The 19,492-nt window shown below is 32.1% G+C and overlaps 1 pseudogene across 1 annotated transcript; it reads right to left on the bottom strand.

Annotated features, from left to right (window-relative positions):
- Window positions 1–2,324: 2,324 nt before the first annotated feature.
- On the bottom strand, window positions 2,325–18,103 carry LOC306872750 (DNA excision repair protein ERCC-5 homolog; annotated as a pseudogene). Its single transcript has 10 exons — window positions 18,029–18,103; window positions 15,050–15,193; window positions 14,763–14,952; window positions 13,008–13,655; window positions 11,455–11,687; window positions 7,315–7,555; window positions 6,413–6,557; window positions 4,763–4,968; window positions 4,636–4,706; window positions 2,325–2,956 (listed from the first exon to the last, which is right to left on the bottom strand). The product of its transcript is annotated as a DNA excision repair protein ERCC-5 homolog (transcript).
- Between the last annotated feature and the right edge of the window lie 1,389 nt (window positions 18,104–19,492).

A 19,492-nucleotide genomic window follows, 5' to 3' on the forward strand; every position in this document is an offset into this window, starting at 1 on the left:
TTAATATGTAATTCGAATACATAAGTCATTCATAATATAATTATTAATTGCTCGACCGGTTGAGTTTCTGGGAAACGTTTCTGTTTAACTCGATGGAAGCTTTTCATCAGAAAGTTGCTTGTGTATTTGTTTTAAACATTAAAAACAAACAGAATGTTTTTATTTTAAATTTTGTGCTAAAGTAGTTTTTTTTTATTTTAAGGAAAAGCAATTAACATCAGTAGCTGCTGAGAGGTTAATTATTAAATGTGCAACACTGTAACAAACTGTATTGCATTTCATATTTTATTGTTTATTGCTATATGAAATAACAAAACCACACAAATAAGGGATTTAACAGGTGTTTTTTTTAGATATTTCAACAGCTGCAAAAATGGCAGTCCTCTAATTAAATTATGAATTAAATGTATTAAAAGTATTATTAATATATTATTATTATTATTATAAAGAAATAATAATAATAAAAGATAATATAAAAAATAAAATTAAGACACATTTTCCCCAGTTCTTGAAACTTCTGCAGTCACAAAATTAATGATGATTAATTAATATACTGACATTCCCACGCTGAAAAAATTATACTAGATTTTTTTTTAAGGTAAGTGGTTGCAAACAATTTATTTTTAGCTACATTTAATAAAAAAATATTTTTTAAATTGTCAACTAAATTTGTTTATTTAAATGTAGCTAAAATAAGTTGATTGCAATTTTTGTAAATTCGACGTATTATTTTTTTCAGTGAGCAGCTTTGCCATAATTTCAGCTGAAATACTGAAGAAAAGATTTTATCCTTCATTCAATTTGGTGTAGGATTTACTTTGAAACAATTACTATTCTACAGGTATTTGGGCAGCAGAGGAGGAACACTATTATACAGAAATCACCAACAAACAAGTAACACATTGAATTAAACATGACATTTTCATGTAGAATGACTAAAATATTATTTTCTTGTAAAACATACTACATTAATCTTTATTTCCAACATTGAAAAATAATTTTTACAGTGCATACAGGGGCCTTTGAATATTGTGTTGGACAATGAGGGGCCTTTATTAATTGTTTTAATAATTAATAAATAACTTTTAATATTTTGACTTCTAAAGTTGATACACATCATTTTTAAAGATGCTCCTTTCACACATGAACGCAGAGCTGATCTATAGACGTTTCAGCAGCGAATGAAGCACATTTCTCATCTACTCTCTGTGGATTTTCTATGTTAGTGGCGTATGAAACTATAGAAAGCAATATATTCACACCCACCCTCGTTGTTTTCATCCTGCTCCATTTTTGTGTCTGAAAGCCAAAGGTCAGTCCTTATAAGAGCAAATTCATACGAGTGCTTTGCTTCCCCTCATTGGTCTCTGTGTGTGTGTGTGTGTGTGTGTGTGTGTGTGAGTGTGTGTGAGTGAGATGATTGACAGCAGCAGCCGTGCAGTAAATGCAGGTCAGTCAGTGAAGGGAAGCCGTCAGATCCTGCAGGAGTAAACAGATCTTCTCAAACACAAGAGACGATCTGGATCCGCTTCTGGAGCAGAATGTAGATTGTTTTACTGAGATCATAATAACATATAAATCAAACACCATGAGCAGCTGAGCTCCTCTGACCTTTACAGTCACACAAACACTCTGCGCCAAGAGTTTCACTGTAGTATTAGTTATATAACTGCAGCAATAATCCAGCAATCTAGGGCAAAAATAGCATCTTTGTTATTCTCCCTTCAGGTCAACACACACACATAAAAATAATTATAAATAAGTGAAATAATCATATATATTTTTAAATTCCATAGCTGAATGTTATTCATGGTTTACAATCTTTATTTCCAATTAATCTATGTTTCTAGTTTAAAAAAAAATAATATATACATATACTGTATATACAATTTAATTTAAGATTTGTACTCACAAATAGAAATTTCTACTCAAATATATATATAAAAACATTTATTAAATATAAACATTTTGGCCACAAAAAAATATAATTTTGCCATATGATAAATTAAGTGAAACCTAAAAAATACATAAAAAGGACATAAAATTGAAAGATGAAATAAAAAGTAAATTTAAAAGTTTTTATTCTTACATCCAGATCCAGCATGCAGGATGGAAAATTGTGGCGTGTAAATTGCAAATTTGCTGTCCTCTATCTATATATATATATATATATATATATATATATATATATATATATATATATACAGGTGCTGGTCATAAAATTAGAATATCATGAAAAAGATGATTTATTTCAGTAATACCATTCAAAAAGTGAAACTTGTTTATTAGATTCATTCATTACACACAAACTGATATATTTCAAATGTTTATTTCCTTTCATTTTGATGATAAAAAAAAGCAATAGTCAAGGTAGTAAAGGTTGGTAGATCTGTTCTAATGTGAAGAAAGTTCATTATTTTTCATGATTTCTTGTTTGGCATTTCTCAAGTAATCACAGTATATTAATTAAACAGCATCATCGTTTATAAAAACAAGACATTTCCCATGTAAACTGTTTATTTGTATGTGTTTATTGTCATCATCATCTGTTTCTGCTCCTTCCTCTTCCTCCTCGTTTTCCCTCTTCCTCTTATTTTGCCCTCGAACACAGAACACGCTGTAACCATAGCAACGCCCCGCCCACGCGCCTCCTCTGAGCTGGAGCTGCTTGACTCCGCCTTCGATGACATAAGCAGTGTGGCCCCGCCCCTCGTCTCGTCCCGTGTGTCTGCAGGTGAGCTCAGGTGAGACACTGGCCCTATGAATCCTCCCGTTAGCGGCCCGTGGCTCCAGGGGCCCTGCTCCTGACCTGCTTAGACAGAGACGGTTCTTCCTCCTCCTCCTCCTCTCTCTCCTTTCTCTTGAGGCAGGTGACGGCTCTGCGCAGACGCTGGCTCCGTATTGACTGCCACTCCTGCTGCTCCAGACGGAAGAATGAATCAATGCGTAGCTGCGTCTGCAGACAGACAGACAACAGTCAGACAATAAATAAATGTGTCCCTGGAGCACAAAAGCAGTCATGAGTAGCACAGGTATATTTGTAGCAATAACCAACAATACATTGTATGGGTCAAAATTATACATTTCTCTATTATGACAAAAATCATTAGGATATTAAGATCATGTTCCATGAAGATATTTAGTAAATTTCCTTCTGTAAATATATCAAAACTTCATTTTTGATTAGTAATATGCATTGCTAAGAACTTCATTTGAACAACTTTAAAGGAGATTTTCTCAATATTTAGATTTTTTTGCTCCCTCAGATTCCAGATTTTCTAATAGTTGTATCTCAGACAAATATTGTCCTATCATAACAAACCATACATCAATGGAAAGATTATTTATTCTGCTTTCAGATGACTCATTTGTCACAATATTGACCCTTGTAACTGGTTTTGTGCTCCAGGGTCACATATAGAAAGCAAACAACTTGTATCTTCTGCTCACCAACGCTGACATTATTTGATCAAAAATACAGTAAATATTGTGAAATACATAAACTAACTGTTTTCTATTGGAATAGATTTTAAAATGTAAATTATTCCTGTGATTAATTAAAATGGATTAAAAAAAGAAGAAGAAATGAATACTTTTTCGATTTCGATTTCAAATAAATGCTGTTCTTTTGAACTTTCTATTCATCTGTGAATCCTGAAAATATCATGGTTTCCACAAAAATATTGTGCAGCACAACTGTGTTCAACATTATAATAATCAGAAATGTTTGTTGAGCAGTAAATCAGTATATTATTATAATTTCTGAAGATCATGTGACACAGAAGACTGGAGTAATGATGCTGAAAATACAGCTGCAGATCACAGAAATAAATTACACTTTAACACATATTCACATAGAAAACAGCTGTTTAAAAAAAATGAAATTCATAATTTCTTAGATTATTTCTTAGATAATTTCTTACTGTAATTTTGATCAAATAAATGCAGCCTTGGTGAGCAGAAGAGACTTCTTTCACAAATATTAAAAATCCAAACAGTTGATTTTCAGTGTACAGAATTTTAAAAATGTGTTCAATAAAACAGTGCTATTGTAAGGGAACTGTTGTGTGTGTGTCATGTGTTCCTGCCTCTTGTGCCCATATTTGGTTTGTTTCCTGTCCTTGTTAAATGTAATCATTAGTTTAATTCTTGTCCAGCCATGTTCGTCTCATTATCTATGATTTACCTGTGTATTTATAGTCCTGTCTGTGTAGTGCCATTTTGTCTGGTCTACTCGTTATCCCCGGTGTTGGATGTCTGTGTCTTACCCTGCCTTGCCTTGTCTTGCCCTGCCTTGATGTCAGTAAAGAATGTTATTTGAGTTTATATCCTCGTCTGCGTGTTCCTGGTTCCTCCCTCGTGTGTGCACCGTGACCGCTATTTTAGAATGATTAATTTTTATACTGTCAGTTTTTATTTTAATTTCATTTATAGTAATTTCATAATGTTTGTCATTTTTAAACCTTTTTAAATAATTATTTCAATTAGTTTTAATATATTTTTTTTGTTTTAGTTATTTCAAACTTATTTCATTTAGTTCTCAAGGCAACATTTCTAAAAGTTTTTCATCTCGTACACATTTTATTTCACCTAATGTTAATAAAAGTAAATGTTGAGTAGTTTTAGCTCGTTCACCTGGAGCTGTTTGAGCACCGGCTGCAGCGTTTCTTCAGTCTTCCTGCTGCTCCATCCGAAGCAAGTTGCAACTCTCACACACACATTCATAACGTGCTAAAAGTCAGCTAGTTTAAATGAGGTGAAGGATATTCTTTGATGAGCTCCAGGTGTGGGCGTCCCCAGCTGAACGAGGCATCTGATTGGTCGACGGTGGGCTCCAGGTAAGCCTGAGCCACGGCAGGGTTCGGGAAACCAGTATGAAGCTGGAGATTCCTCAGTTTCTTCTTCACCTTTGTGTCTCTAGGGTTGGAGGCCAGTTTCTTATTCTCCTGCGCTTCAGTCCACTATTCACTACATCACACACACACACACATGTTGGTTTTTGTGATTTATGGGGACTCTCCATAGGCGTAATGGTTTTTATACTGAACAAACTGTGTGTGCTATTGCCCTACACCAACCCTACACCTAAACTTAGCCCTCACAGGAGACTTTGTGCATTTTTAGATTTTCAAAAAAACACCATTTAGTATGTTTTTTAAGCCTTTTGAATTACGGGGACATAGGCAGTGTCCTCATAAACCACCTTCATATTGTAATACCTCTGTCATACCCATGTCATTATACACATTTGTGTCCTCATAAACCACATAAACATGCACACACACACACACACACACACACACACACACACACATACACACACACACACACACACACACATACACATACACATACACACACACACACACACACGTATAAATTGAGAGTAAAAATGGCAGTGATAGACAGCACTTTACCAAAAACATATGGAAGCATCATTTTAGGTTTTACAGGACTGAACTTAAATTTACAGTAAAAAACTGACAATTTTAATATTCCATTGATAGTAATTAAATCTATTTTGCACCTGTATCGTATGCTGATATAACTGTAATAATACAGGTGTAAAACAGACACATGATGAATCAGAGTACATCACCACAAACAGAAGTAAAAACTAATATACTGATGTATTTTAATAACTAATAACAAATTAATTAATAACAAAGACTAACAAAAAGCATAATTATTTAAACAAAATACCATCAAATGCACATGGAAAAAAATCTAATAATTTTATTACTTAAACATAAAATTGGTCAGAAGTGGCAGTAAATAATATTTATAATGTTACAAAATATACTATTTTAAATAAATAGCAATAGATGACATTTAATTAAAATAGAAAACAGCTATTTTAAATTGTAATAATATTTCACAGTTTTTACTGTATCTTTGATCAAATAAGTGCAGCCTCGGTGAGCAAAAGAGACTTATTTAAAACATTTTAAAAACCATAATTATTCTAAAATTTTGATTTAATTGTAATAATTTGTTCAATAAAACATGAGTCTGATTATTCAGACGATAGCTCTAAGTAAATCCATCAATGGTATTTTAGTACAATTTATATAGTATTTAAATGTGAAATAGCCTTTATTTTTATTAAAAAAAATATATATATTTTTATATAAATTATAAAATAAAATAAAATAAATTCAGTTTTCTTTTTTTTTTTAGTCTTTTCAGTTTTCAGGGAATTGTGGAAATGTCAGATTATATTTTTTTCACTGTAAATTATAAGATTACAATTTTTTACTACCCAAATCTGTGCAATTTAAAGTATTTTTTTTATAGTAAAATGACATAAAATTCCAGTTTTTCACCATATATAGTGTCATTAATGATTTACCGGAGCATTTTTATGGTCTTTTACAGTTAAAATAAGTATATTTTCCGCAGCGTTTCTAACCTGAGCTGAACGAGCGGCTCTAAACCGGCTCCGGGAAACTCGTTGAGGATCTCCATCCCAGAAACGTATCCCACCCCCGGAACGCCTTCGGTGTAATCACTGCCCAGAAGATACGCCAGATTGATGAGTTTGCTCCTGTCCAGCCCTGCAGACGGACACAAGCTCAGGTCTGTCTCTCTCCTGCAGTTAAACATACATTCAGTGGAGGCCAAAATGATCAGAACACTAGTATCTTCAGCAGATAAAAATGGTTTGAAGTCAGTTATTTGTATCTTTTGCTGTAGTGTGTCAGTAGGAAACATTCATTTAGCCATTAATTGTAATAATCCAGTGAGATTTTTGAGATCATCATCAGTCTGTCTGGAACGACATGAAGAAACAGAACAAACTGAGACTAAATCCAGAAGAACTGTGTCTCTGCTTCAAGAAACCTCCTGCAAAGCTACAGTGCTGTTAAAAGCTTTAGGCACTTGTCTAAAAATGCTGTAAAATGAGGATGCTGTCAAAAATAGATTTTCTTTATCAATTAACTTTATTAACTAAATGAAATCAACATTTGTTGTGAGCATCCTTTGTGTTTAAAGCAGCTTTTGTCCTCGGTGCACTTGAGCAAAGATTCTCAGGAGCTTTGCAGGAGGTTTCTTGAAGCAGAGACACAGTTCTTCTGGATTTAGTCTCAGTTTGTTCTGTTTCTTCATGTCATTCCAGACAAACTGGATGATGATCAGATCAGATCTCAAAAATCTCACTGGAGTATTACAATTAATGGCTAAATGAATGTTTCCTACTGACATACTACAGCAAAAGATACAAATAACTGACTTAAAACCATTTTTAGCTGCTGAAGATACTAGTGTTATAATCATTTAGTTCAATCACTGTACTAATTGATCTCAGCTCACCCAGCTGGGTCTGCATGTCTACACACTGGTAATGCTCCACGTATTTGTTCTGGCTGAAGAAGTTCTTGTAGACGTGGCGTCCGCCGAAGAGCCAGATGTCGCTGTCGTCAGTGATGGTGCCGTGTGTTTGGTCCAGTCGGTCCAGCACCGCACACTGGGCCTCGGCCTCCATCGGCGCCACGATGAACGGCACACCGAACAAACGCAGCAGCTCCTGAACGCCGTCAGAGGAAGAAAAACACTTCATCGTCACGCACACATATGCATCACAGGTGATGTTTACTAGTGCACAGTGTTGGGGAAATTTACTTTTAAAAGTAATGCATTGCAATATTGCGTTACTCCCTAAAAAAGTAACTAAGTACGTTACTTAGCTACTTTTTATGGAAAGTAATGCATTGCCTTACTTTTGCGTTACTTTTTAAATATGAGCAGGGCTTAATTGTTTTTAATACAATAAGTTCTAATTATAGCAAATGTAAAAGCCCTTTCACACCAAAAAGTTTAATGAATAAACCTCAGGCTGAAGGAAAAGTAAATTCACGTCTGTAAAGTAGAACGCAGGAGAAGAGGGTTCAACAATCTTCAGCAAAAAAAAAACAATGAAGCACAATTGTTAATTTATCTAAAGTCATTTTGGCTTATTAGTCTGGTTGAACTGGATCATCAAAGGTCAGCAGCAAAGACATTGGTTAATAAAATGGAATTAGATATATTTGTGTTGTTTAACATAAGTAATGCAGGTTTGCGTCATATTCTGAGTTTGCATTTCACTGTTTTAATTCATTTTGATGAATACTAAATCTGTTTTTTGTGCGAGTGGGATGAATTAATGCACATTCACATTTAGTCTAGAATTACAGTAACAGCATGTTCACAGCGCACTGTCAGTCAATAAATGGGAAAAAAGTAACTGGCGTTACTTTTTTGAAAAAGTAACTCAGATATTTTCTTGTAGATTAAAAACTAAGGCGTTACTTTACTAGTTACTTGAAAAAAGTAATATTATTACGTAACTCGCGTTACTTGTAATGCGTTACCCCCAACACTGCTAGTGCACTACTCATACATCATGTCAATGACCTGTAGCATGTTGCATTATGGGATACAGAATCTCTCACAGTGCACCAAAATGAGATCCTGTATCCCACAATGCAACGAATGTTCTTTCATGTTCCTTTCCAGAGATTTTTACATAAAAATGGATTAAAAATGCAGCAAAGATGATAACTGTATAATAGTTTTTCATGTTATTTTTACTTTTTATTATTCAGTTTCACATACTATTTAAAAAAAGAAGCATTCATAATGCAGTACTAAACCCAAATTATGTTATGACTTTGGATGATTATCAAATTGCAATGGATGCAATTTAATTAAATAAATATGCAGTGTTTTCCATAGGGAACTCTATTTTCTATTATTTTTTAATCATTTACAATGATATATTAGAATAGGATTTGAAAGAAAAAAAATTATTTAATATGGTTATTTAGTAGTAATTATACTCTAAATACTCATAATAAAATTAATCATTATTATTATTATTAATTTTAATTAAATTTGATCATTTTTATTTAGCCATACGGATATATAATCACAATATATTGCCCAAATTGTGCAGCCCTACAAATAATCACAGCAAACTTGGAGCTCATAATAATTATACTTATAAGAAAATGAATGATAATTGTTATAATTAATTTCAATTAAATTAATGATAATAATTATTATTCATTTCAATTAAATTATAATTATAATTATTTATTCATAAAGATATATAATCACAATATTTCAACCAAATTGTGCAATCTTATAAATAAGTTAAAAAAATATATATATATAAACAGAAATGATTCTCTTATAATAAAAATCACAATTAGATATTTCTAAAATCACACAGCCCTGTTACGCAGGGATGTCACAGTCTTTAAAAAGTAAAATTAAATTGAGCTAATCTCCTGTAATCCAGCTGAACTCTGGGACAAAGGACAAAGAGTGTTTATCCAGTGCGCGCTGAAGCCTGTGCTAAAGCTTAAACAAACACGGCCGTGTGAATCAGGAATATGATGTCTCTGAACTCTGAACACTGACGGATCAGTTACACAACCAGATTTACACCAGATCCTTCAGGTGCACCTGCTACCATCACACACACACACTCACACACACACTCACACTCACACTCACACACACACACTCACACACACACACACACACACACACTCACACTCACACTCACACTCACACACACACACTCACACACACACACACACACACACACACACACACACACACACACACACACACTCACACTCACACTCACACTCACACTCACACTCACTCACACACACACACACACACACGCTTTAATAAGAGCAGTTATAAAGCTGTCATACAGAATTAACAGATGAGAAGATGCACACACACGTTCTGACAGAAAATAACAAGATGTGAAATTCACTCTTTAACCTTCACAATCACAGAAAAATGCAAACATCAATATCCATGTGCAATAATGTCTGTGTTTGTTGTCATGACAGCAGCAGCTGTAATCATAATTTTTATAATTTTTTCTCCTGTAAATCACGTATTATATTTTCAGGTTTCAGCAGAGCTTTGACTGGGAAGCATTTTGTGTTGTGAATGTTGCTCTGGTTTTATTATAGATGGCTCTGGTGCCATCTATAATAATAATAATTATAGATAGAAGGTTTTGGTCTTTCATTAGAGCAGTGCAGCAAGAGTGAAATGTGTAACCTTATGCTTTACATGTCATGATCTATTTCTTCCCTAAAGGTCACAGAGCCATGTCAGGAGGTAAGGGTGACCTCCCATCTACGCGAGCAACAGTATCTGAGACTTACGTGTGTGCTTAAAGAGATATTTGATTTATTAAGAGATCCTGATTTATTCTGTACTTCTACTCTCTAAAATGATGACTGCACAATATGTGTGTAACAAACCATACTGATAAAATTCTAGCTAGGGTTGGTTTGGGATCAGTAAGATTTTTAATGTTTTTTTCTGCTCAAAATACAGACAAACAATAATATTGTGAAATCTTATTGCAATTTCTAATATTGGTTTCCTATTTTAATATACTTTAAAATATAATTTATTTCTGTGATCTGCAGCTGTATTTTCAGCATCATTACTCCAGTCTTCAGTGTCACATGATCTTCAGAAATCATTCCAATATACTGATTTATTATTGAAGAGTTTTGAAACTGTTGTGCTGCTTCATATTGTTTTTTGGAACGTGATACTTTTTTCTTTGATTCTTTGATGAATACAAAGTTAAAAAGCAGCATTTGTTCAAAATATAAATCTTTTCTAACAAAGTCTTTACTATGACTTTTTATTAATTTAACACATCCCTCCTGAATAAAAGTATTCATTTCTTAAAAAAAAGAAAAGAAAGAAAAAATTTACTTATCCTAAACATTTGAATAGCGTTGTATATTAACACATAATTTCTTTTTTAAATAAATGCTGTTCTTTTAAACTTTTTATTAATCAGAGAATCCTGAATAAAATATCACAGGTCTCCCCAAAAATATGAAGCAGCACAACGGTTTCCAACATTGACTATAAATCAGCATATTATGATTTCCGAAGGATCATGTGACACTGAAGACTGGAGTAAAATTCAGCTTTGATCACAGAAATAAATTATATTTTACAGTATATTAAAATAGAAAACTGTTATTTTAAATGGCAATAATATTTCACAAAATAAGTTTTTTTCTATATTTTTGATCAGATAGATACAGCCTTGATGCGCAGAAGAAACTTCTTTAAAAAACATAAAAAATCTTACTGATCCCAAACTTTTGAGCGGCAGTGTATATCAAAATTAAAATTTTGATTAGTAATATGCATTGCTAAGAACTTAATTTGAACAACTTTAAAGGAGATTTTCTCAATATTTAGATTTTTTTGCTCCCTCAGATTCCAGATTTTCTAATAGTTGTATCTCAGACAAATATTGTCCTATCATAACAAACCATACATCAATGGAAAGATTATTTATTCAGCTTTCAGATGATGTATAAATCTCCATTTCACAAAATTGACCCTTATGACTGGTTTTGTGGTCCAGGGTCACATATAACGCAGATTTAGTGTGAGACGTACCTTATTGATGTGATCCCACTCGCTTGCAGCAGGAGCCTTATTTACAGACTGATTGACTTCTTCACTCTTATCTGGGCTCTGAACACCAGACTCTTCCTCTCTGCTCTCCTCTTCTTCTGTTCTCTCCTCCTCTTCCTTTTCTGAGGTGCTTTTATCGGCTGCTTCTTCTGCTTTGACGTGAGACTCCTCTGTTTCAGACAGTTCCTCCACATCAGACACCTCGATAAAACTCTCTGCAGGGAACAAATGAGCAGGTATGAAAACAGATGATCACAGGTTTTTGTTTTCCTGAAAAAACCTTTAAATATCCTTTAAGCCAGGGGCTGTGAGTTGATGAAAAGTTTTAAAAATCTGAATAAAACTTATACTCAAAATTACTATAAAATTTTAATACGTAATTTTAAAATAAATAAACAAACACTTTCTAAAAATTTGTTATATCATAAAAATGTAAACAAATAATTCTAAATTAAAAATAATCAAAACATGCTAAGAATATAAATCATAAAATGGAAATAATAAAAATTTAAATTTATAATAAATCGTTTAAAAATAAAAACAATCAAAATAAAACATACTAAAAATTAAGTAAATGATAAAAATAAATAAATAATTCTAATAAAAAATAAATAAAAATAAAACATACTAAAAACTAAACAAGAATTGTAATATATTATTTTAAAATAAATCAATATAAACACAAAATTGTATACATTGTTAAATCATAAAAAAGTAAAAAAAAAAAAAAAAAAAAAAATACACCAAAAATTAAGTAAATCATAAAACTTTAAAATATAAACCATGAAAATGTCAAATTAAAATAAATATATAAATAATTCTAAAATTATAACATTTTAAAATTAACATACTAAAATTAAATAATTTTACTAAATTGTTTAGAACATAAATCAAAATATAACATACTAAAATTGTTAAATAAAAATGTAAAAAATAAATTAATCATAATTTGAAATAAAATATAAAATCATAAAAATGTAATATTAAAATAAAACATTTTAAAATGTGAACAATCAAAAATTAAATCATTAAATAATTAAATGATAAAAAAAAAATCTATAAATAATTTTAAAATTATAACATTTTAAAATTAAAAATACTAAAATTAAATAATTTTACTAAATTGTTTAGAACATAAATCAAAATATAACATACTAAAATTGTTAAATAAAATAAATGTAAAAAAAATTAATTAATCATAATTTGAAATAAAATGTAAATCATAAAAATGTACGATTCATAAATATATTAATATAATAATAAATATAAACCATTTTGAAATTAAAAATAAACAAAAAATAATTACAATTAATATAATGAATTATTAAATATTTTATTAATTTACCTGCATGTCACATGACCATTAACTGGCATTAGAAAACCATAAACCAGCAAATGTGTTGTTAAGTTATTGAAATATTAAAAGGGGCTTGAAGAAAATACTTTAGCCCAAAGGTTTGGAAATCACTACTTAAAAGCCGTAATCGCTGTGCCAGAAACACAAACAGGAAGTCTGTGTCTGTGCGCATTTGTACCTTCCGAGCTGCTTTCCTCCTCGTCTTCACTCTTCACTTTATTTTCCTCCGTCTGATCCGTTCGGTCTGCATTCACAGGTTTGGGGTCAGAGGAAGTGTTCGCGTGTCTTTGCATTAGAAGAGGATTTACCGCAGGCTCACGTGTCTCCTCCTGGCTTTCAGATCCAGCAGATCTGCGAATCAGAGGCGTTCTGGACTGTGAGGAAACACTGATTCCAGGATCCTCTCCATCACAGCTGCTCCTTATCTCCATCTGCTCCACAGCTTCTTCTTCCAGAGCTTCTTGCATGGCCAGCAGAGTCCTGGGAGAAACGCCTCCTCCTGCATTGACCTCAGTCCCGAGGCTCCTGTCAGGAACCGCTGCTTCATCCTCGTTCTCGGAGCTGCTGCTGATGATGTATGTTCTGCATTTGCGGCCGTCTGCGGGATCTGTCACAGCGCTCTGGATGGCCTGTAGGGTTTGAAGCGAGAGCGGCTCCTCCTCAGCACAGGACGAGGAGGAGGAAGGCTTGTTCTCATCTTCCTCAGTCACGGGCCGCCACAAGGGCTCAGGCTTCCCTTTTGGCCTCCCTTTGTGTTCCCACGAACAGCTGGACCACAGCGCTGGAGCCGACTGACTGTCCGGAGCGCCGGCTTTCTTCTGGGACCCTGAAGAACATGATAACACAAAGACTAAATGCTGCAGGTTTGGTTATACTTTAGTAAAGAAATTCATACTTTTATTCATCAAGGATGCATGCAATTGACCAAAAGTTGAAACCGTGAAAAATAAAATGTCAGAGTTGTTCAATAAAAAAAAAAGGAAAAATTAAAATGAATAATTCTAAAATAAAAACTACCAAAATAAATTAAAGAAGCAATCAAAATAAAACATGAAAGAAGAATCATAAAAATTTTATAATTCTAAAATCTAAATCTAAATATTTACTAAAAATGTAATAAATCATAAAAATTTAAAATGTAAACCATAAAAATGTCAAATTTAAATTAACAATTTAAAAATGTAAACAATCAAAATAAAACCCTTATTTAAAAAAACTTATTAAATATTTTATTTGTTTAGCTGCATCAGAGATCCGTGAACATTAATGAATAACTTAAAATCTTTTTAGCTCAAAAACTTTGGGGATCCCTACTTTAAGCTGTAATTTCTAAATTACAAAAAGTTTAAAAGTTTTTATTAATCAAGGATGCATTAAATTGATAAAAAGTGACAGTAAAGACAATTGTAATGTTACAAAAAATGTTTTATTTCAAATAAATGCTGTTCTTTTGAACTGTCTATTCATCAGTGCATCCTGAAAAATCAAATGTATCACAGTTTCCACAAAAATATTGAGCAGCACAACTGTGTTCAACATTGATAATAATCAGAAATGTTTCTTGAGCAGTAAATCAGTATATTAGAATGATTTCTGAAGATCATGTGACACTGAAGACTGGAGTAATGATGCTGAAAATACAGCTGCAGATCACAGAAATAAATTACAGTTTAACACATATTCACATAGAAAACAGATATTTTTTACTGTATTTTAGATCAAATAAAAGCATAAAAAAGCTACACTTATGAACTAAAAGCCACAAACTGTTTAAAATCATAATTATGATGAGATTAAGAAGTCATAATTATGAGGAAAACTTTAAAATTATTAGATAAAAAAGTCCTAATTATGACTATTTCATAATTATGTTCATACACATTTGAACTAAAAGCCACAAAGTTTATAGCACCTCTGTGGTATTTTTGCAGACCTTTGATGAGGATGTAGTGTGAGGAGTCCTCGGACACCAGACGGCGGATCTCTGTGTGCTGGTCTCTGCTCTGATCTGCTGCTCCAGAGCTGCGCTGGTTCGTCTCCTGCTCCACTCCCTCCAGACGCTGGTTGAGATTGTTCCTCTGCAGGAGACCCGCCAGCTGATACTGAGAGAACTCGCCCCACCTCTGACACACCAGCATAAAGAGATTAACAAGACAATATGAGGAAAACATTAGTGTTAACCTGTAATAATGCTCCAATCGCTCGATTCTCAGTGCTCACCTCTGGGGGTTTCTGGAACAGGGTGCGTCGCCTCTTGCTGAACTCCTTCATTTCTTTCAGGATTTCGTGTTTGATCTCCGGTGGCATGAGGGAAAACTCCTCAGAGTTGATGTCTACGGAGTTTGGGTTGTCATAGACCTCCTCCTGAACAAGTCAAACATATCAAAGACGTACGTCTTGTGTCATGCACTCGGCTGCGTGATTGTTTATATCGTCACTAAAAAAATGGCATATAATGCCATAGTTAAAATATAAAAAGCCAAATTCTGAGAAAAAAGTTATTTTAATTATGAGATTTAAAAAAATCTAAATTATGAGGAAAAAGTCAAAACAATGAAATTAAGAAATCATAATTATGAGGAAAACATCAAAATGATTAGTTTAGAAGTCATAATTATGATATTTAAAGTCATCATTATGAGATTAAGAAGTCATAATTAGGAGTTTTAAAGTCAAAATTATGAGGTTAAGAAGTCATAATTAGACGTTTTAAAGTCATAATTATACATTTATACATACATTTATTCATTTAGCTGACGCTTTTATCCAAAGCGACTTACAATTGCTATATATGTCAGAGGTCGCACGCCTCTGGAGCAACTAGGGGTTAAGTGTCTTGCTCAGGGACACATTGGTGTCTCACAGTGGATTCGTGAATTATGAGGGAAACGTTAAAACATTGAGATTAAGAAATCATAATTATGATATAAAAGTCGTAATTATAAGGAAGTCATCAAAATGATTAGTTTAGAAGTAATAATTATGATATTTAAAGTCATAATTATGAGAGAAAAGTCATAATTATGAGATTAAGAAATCACAATTATGAGAAAAAAATAAATAAATATAAGATTTAAGAAGTCATAATTATGATATTTAAAGTCATGAGGAAAAAGTCAAAATTATGAGATTTAAAATCATAATTATGAGGGGAACGTCAAAACATTTAATATTAAGAAATAATTATGAGATAATAGTCATAATTATGAGGAAAAGTCAAATTGACGAGATGAAAAAAATCTAAATTTTAAGATGAAATAGTCATACTTGAGATAAATCATAATTATGAGAAAATCTAAATTTTGAGATTAAAAAGTCATATTTCTGAAATAAAAAAACGAATTTGTGTCATAATTTGGACTTTTTTTGCTATAATTTGACTTTTTCCTTATATGTTGACATAGTATGTCATCATAATTATTTTTGTCATAATTTTTCTCTCTCAATTATGATATTTTGTCATATTAATGATTAACAAATGCATGAATTTGTCTTATGTGACTAAAAAATTTCAGAGCTCAGAGTACAGCAGATTGAAGTTTATACAGGATACTCAAATACATGTGTTATCCGCACACATACAGTACACAGCTATATATACTATATATCAAATCTCAGCTGCTTGATTGTTTATATTGTCACAAAATGTGTGAATGCACACATTTGAATTTTAAATGAATGCAACTATGAGGCATGAAGATGTTAAAATATTAACATTAATATTTATTCTTATTTTTTTGTAAAACTCTTTGAAACAGTGTGTTGTGAAAAGCTCTGGATGTATTATTGGTCTTTTGTTGGTTTTGATTGCTTCTATCGTCCTCATTTGTAAGTAAAAGCGTCTGCTAAATGGCTAAATGTAAATGTGAAAGATCTGCTGTAGATCTGCAGTGATTTGTCTGCGACTCTTTCCTCCTCTAAATTGCAGCAGCATTTATTTAAAGACACGAATGAGAGCATGTTCCTTCGTTATCATCATGTCTCATTAGTGTTCTTCTCACCTGCTCTCGTGTCTGGTCTCATCAGGAGGAATTGCAGGCAGAACGTACATGTCGTCCTGATCGTCTCATCTCACAGACGATAGGCTGGAAATCGCCTCTTTACTGCAGAAAGAGAAAAGACGTGAGCATGCTATTCAGTGGAGTAACTAGGGTTGGGTATTGTTTGAATTTGATCAATTCTGATTCCGATTCTTATCAATTCCAATGTGGTTAAACATTTGGATATCAAACATATTTATTCTGCGTCTCTTTTTGCAAAACATTTAATTGCTGAATACATGAACAAATATCAGCCAGCTGCATAAAAACTGGACTCGATTAAGAGCTGTTTGTGTGCAAAATAGAGTTGATTCTGGATACATTGAGACTTTTTTTTTTTTTTTTTTTGAAGAAAAAAATATTAGACTGCTAAATAAAATCTGATGGAATGATTCAATGACTCACTCAAGATTTACTCGTTTCATTACTGGATGAATAAGTGTTTTTGAACAAATCCTTTGAATGAATGATTCAAAAACTTTTATTATGATTTAGTGCTGTCAAACAATTAATCACGATTAATCACATCCAAGATACAAGTTTTTGTTTACATAGTATATGTGTGTGTACTGTATATATTTATCATGTATATATAAATACAAACACATGCATGTATATATTTAAGAAAAATATGTTATGTTTATATATTAAATATATTTATATATAATATAAAATATAAGAATATAAATGTATATACATGTAAATATTTTATATTTATTATAAAATAATAAATATACTCAGTACACACATATATTATGTAAACAAAAACTTGTAATTTAGATGCGATTAATCGCAATTAATAGTTTGACAGCACTATTATTATTATGTTGGAAACAGCTGAGTAGAATTTTTTCAGGTTTCTTTGATGAATAGAATGTTCAGAAGAACAGCATTTTGTAATATTATAAATGTCTCACAATTCTGAGCAAAAAATATTAGACAACTAAACTAAATCTGATGGAATTTGTGAATTAAATGATTCAATGACTCACTCAAGATTGACTCGTTTCATTACTGGATGAATCAGTGTTTTTGAATGAATCTCTTGATTTAATTAATGATTCAAAGATAAATAAATTTTTTAACAGCCCCTTTTCACCACTTACATAAAAGATGTGCACACAGGAATTGATAGATGGAACTGAAATTTTAATTTTACAACAAGCATCCGATTCCTCATCTCCTCCCTCCGCTGTCTCCTGAGGGCCTGAGGAGGTTCAGGACAGTCAAGCATAATTCGCTCTGCTCACGTTTTACATGCACTAGCAGTCATTAGATTTTGAATTGTAAGATTTGTATTGTTTTTTGAAAGAAGACTCTTCTGCTCACCAAGCCTGCATTTATTTGATCTAAAATACAGCAAAAACGAAACAATATTTACAAAAAAAAATATTTTTACTATTTAAAATAACTGCTTTCTATTTGAATATATTTTAAAATGTAATTTATTCCTGTAATTTCAAAGCTGAATTTTCAGCATCATTACTCCAGTTACATGATCCTTCAGAAATCACTCTGATTTGCTGCTCAAAAAACATTTATTATTATTATTAATTTGATCAATATTTAAAACAGTAGAGTAAATTTTTTCAGGATTCTTTGATGACTAGAAAGATCCAAAGATCAGCATTTATCTGAAATAAAAAGCTTTTGTAACATTATACACTATATACTATTAAAAAGCTTGGAGTCAGTATCTTTTTTGGGGGGGGGGATTACAGAAATGAATACGTTTATTCAGCAAGGATGAATGAATGATGATGATGATGATGATGATGCATTTATATGACTCACTCAAGGATGCTCTAAATTGATAAAAAGTGATGATAAAGACATTTATAATGTTACAAAAGATTTCTATTTCAGATAAATGCTGCTCTTCTAAACTTTCTATTCATCAAATAAACCTGAAAAAATCTATTGTTTTCAACATAATAATAATAATAATAATAAATGTTTCTTGAGCAGCAAATCAGAATATTAGTATGATTTCTGAAGGATCGTGTGACGGATTCTGAAAATTCACCTTTGAAATCACAGAAATAAATTACATTTTAGAATCTAATCAAATAGAAAGCAGTTATTTTGAATAGTAAAATATTTTACTGTTTTTGCTGTATCAAAATTTGGATCAAATAACTGCAGGCTTGGTGAGCAGAAGAGCCTTCTTTAAGAAACATTTAAAATCTTACAGTTCAAAAACTATTGACTATGGAAGCCCGTTTCCACCACTGAATAAAAAATAAAAAAAGGTTATTGAGGCTTTTTTTTCTCTAGCCCGGATCATGTGGGCCTCCCGTGGCGTGAGCGGGTGTTGTCATTTAACCAACCCGGGCAACTGGATGTGTCGTAAGCTTGACTCAGTAGGACACCATTTGTGGTATGGACTTCAGAAATACTTCAAAGGAACTATTTATTGCTCATCTAAATGTTAGGAGCTTACTTCCAAAGATTTCTGAGATAAGACTGTTATGTTCTGAGCTCAAGTTGTCAGTACTTGGGTGTAGTGAAACTTGGTTGGATGGATCGATTTTGGATTCTGAAATTGAAATCGTAAACTACAATTTGATAAGAAGCGATAGAAATCGCAAAGGTGGTGGTGTATGTGTATATGTTAGATCGG

This window comes from Barbus barbus, assembly GCF_936440315.1.
Source record: "Barbus barbus genome assembly, chromosome: 7".
NCBI classification, from domain to species: domain Eukaryota; kingdom Metazoa; phylum Chordata; class Actinopteri; order Cypriniformes; family Cyprinidae; genus Barbus; species Barbus barbus.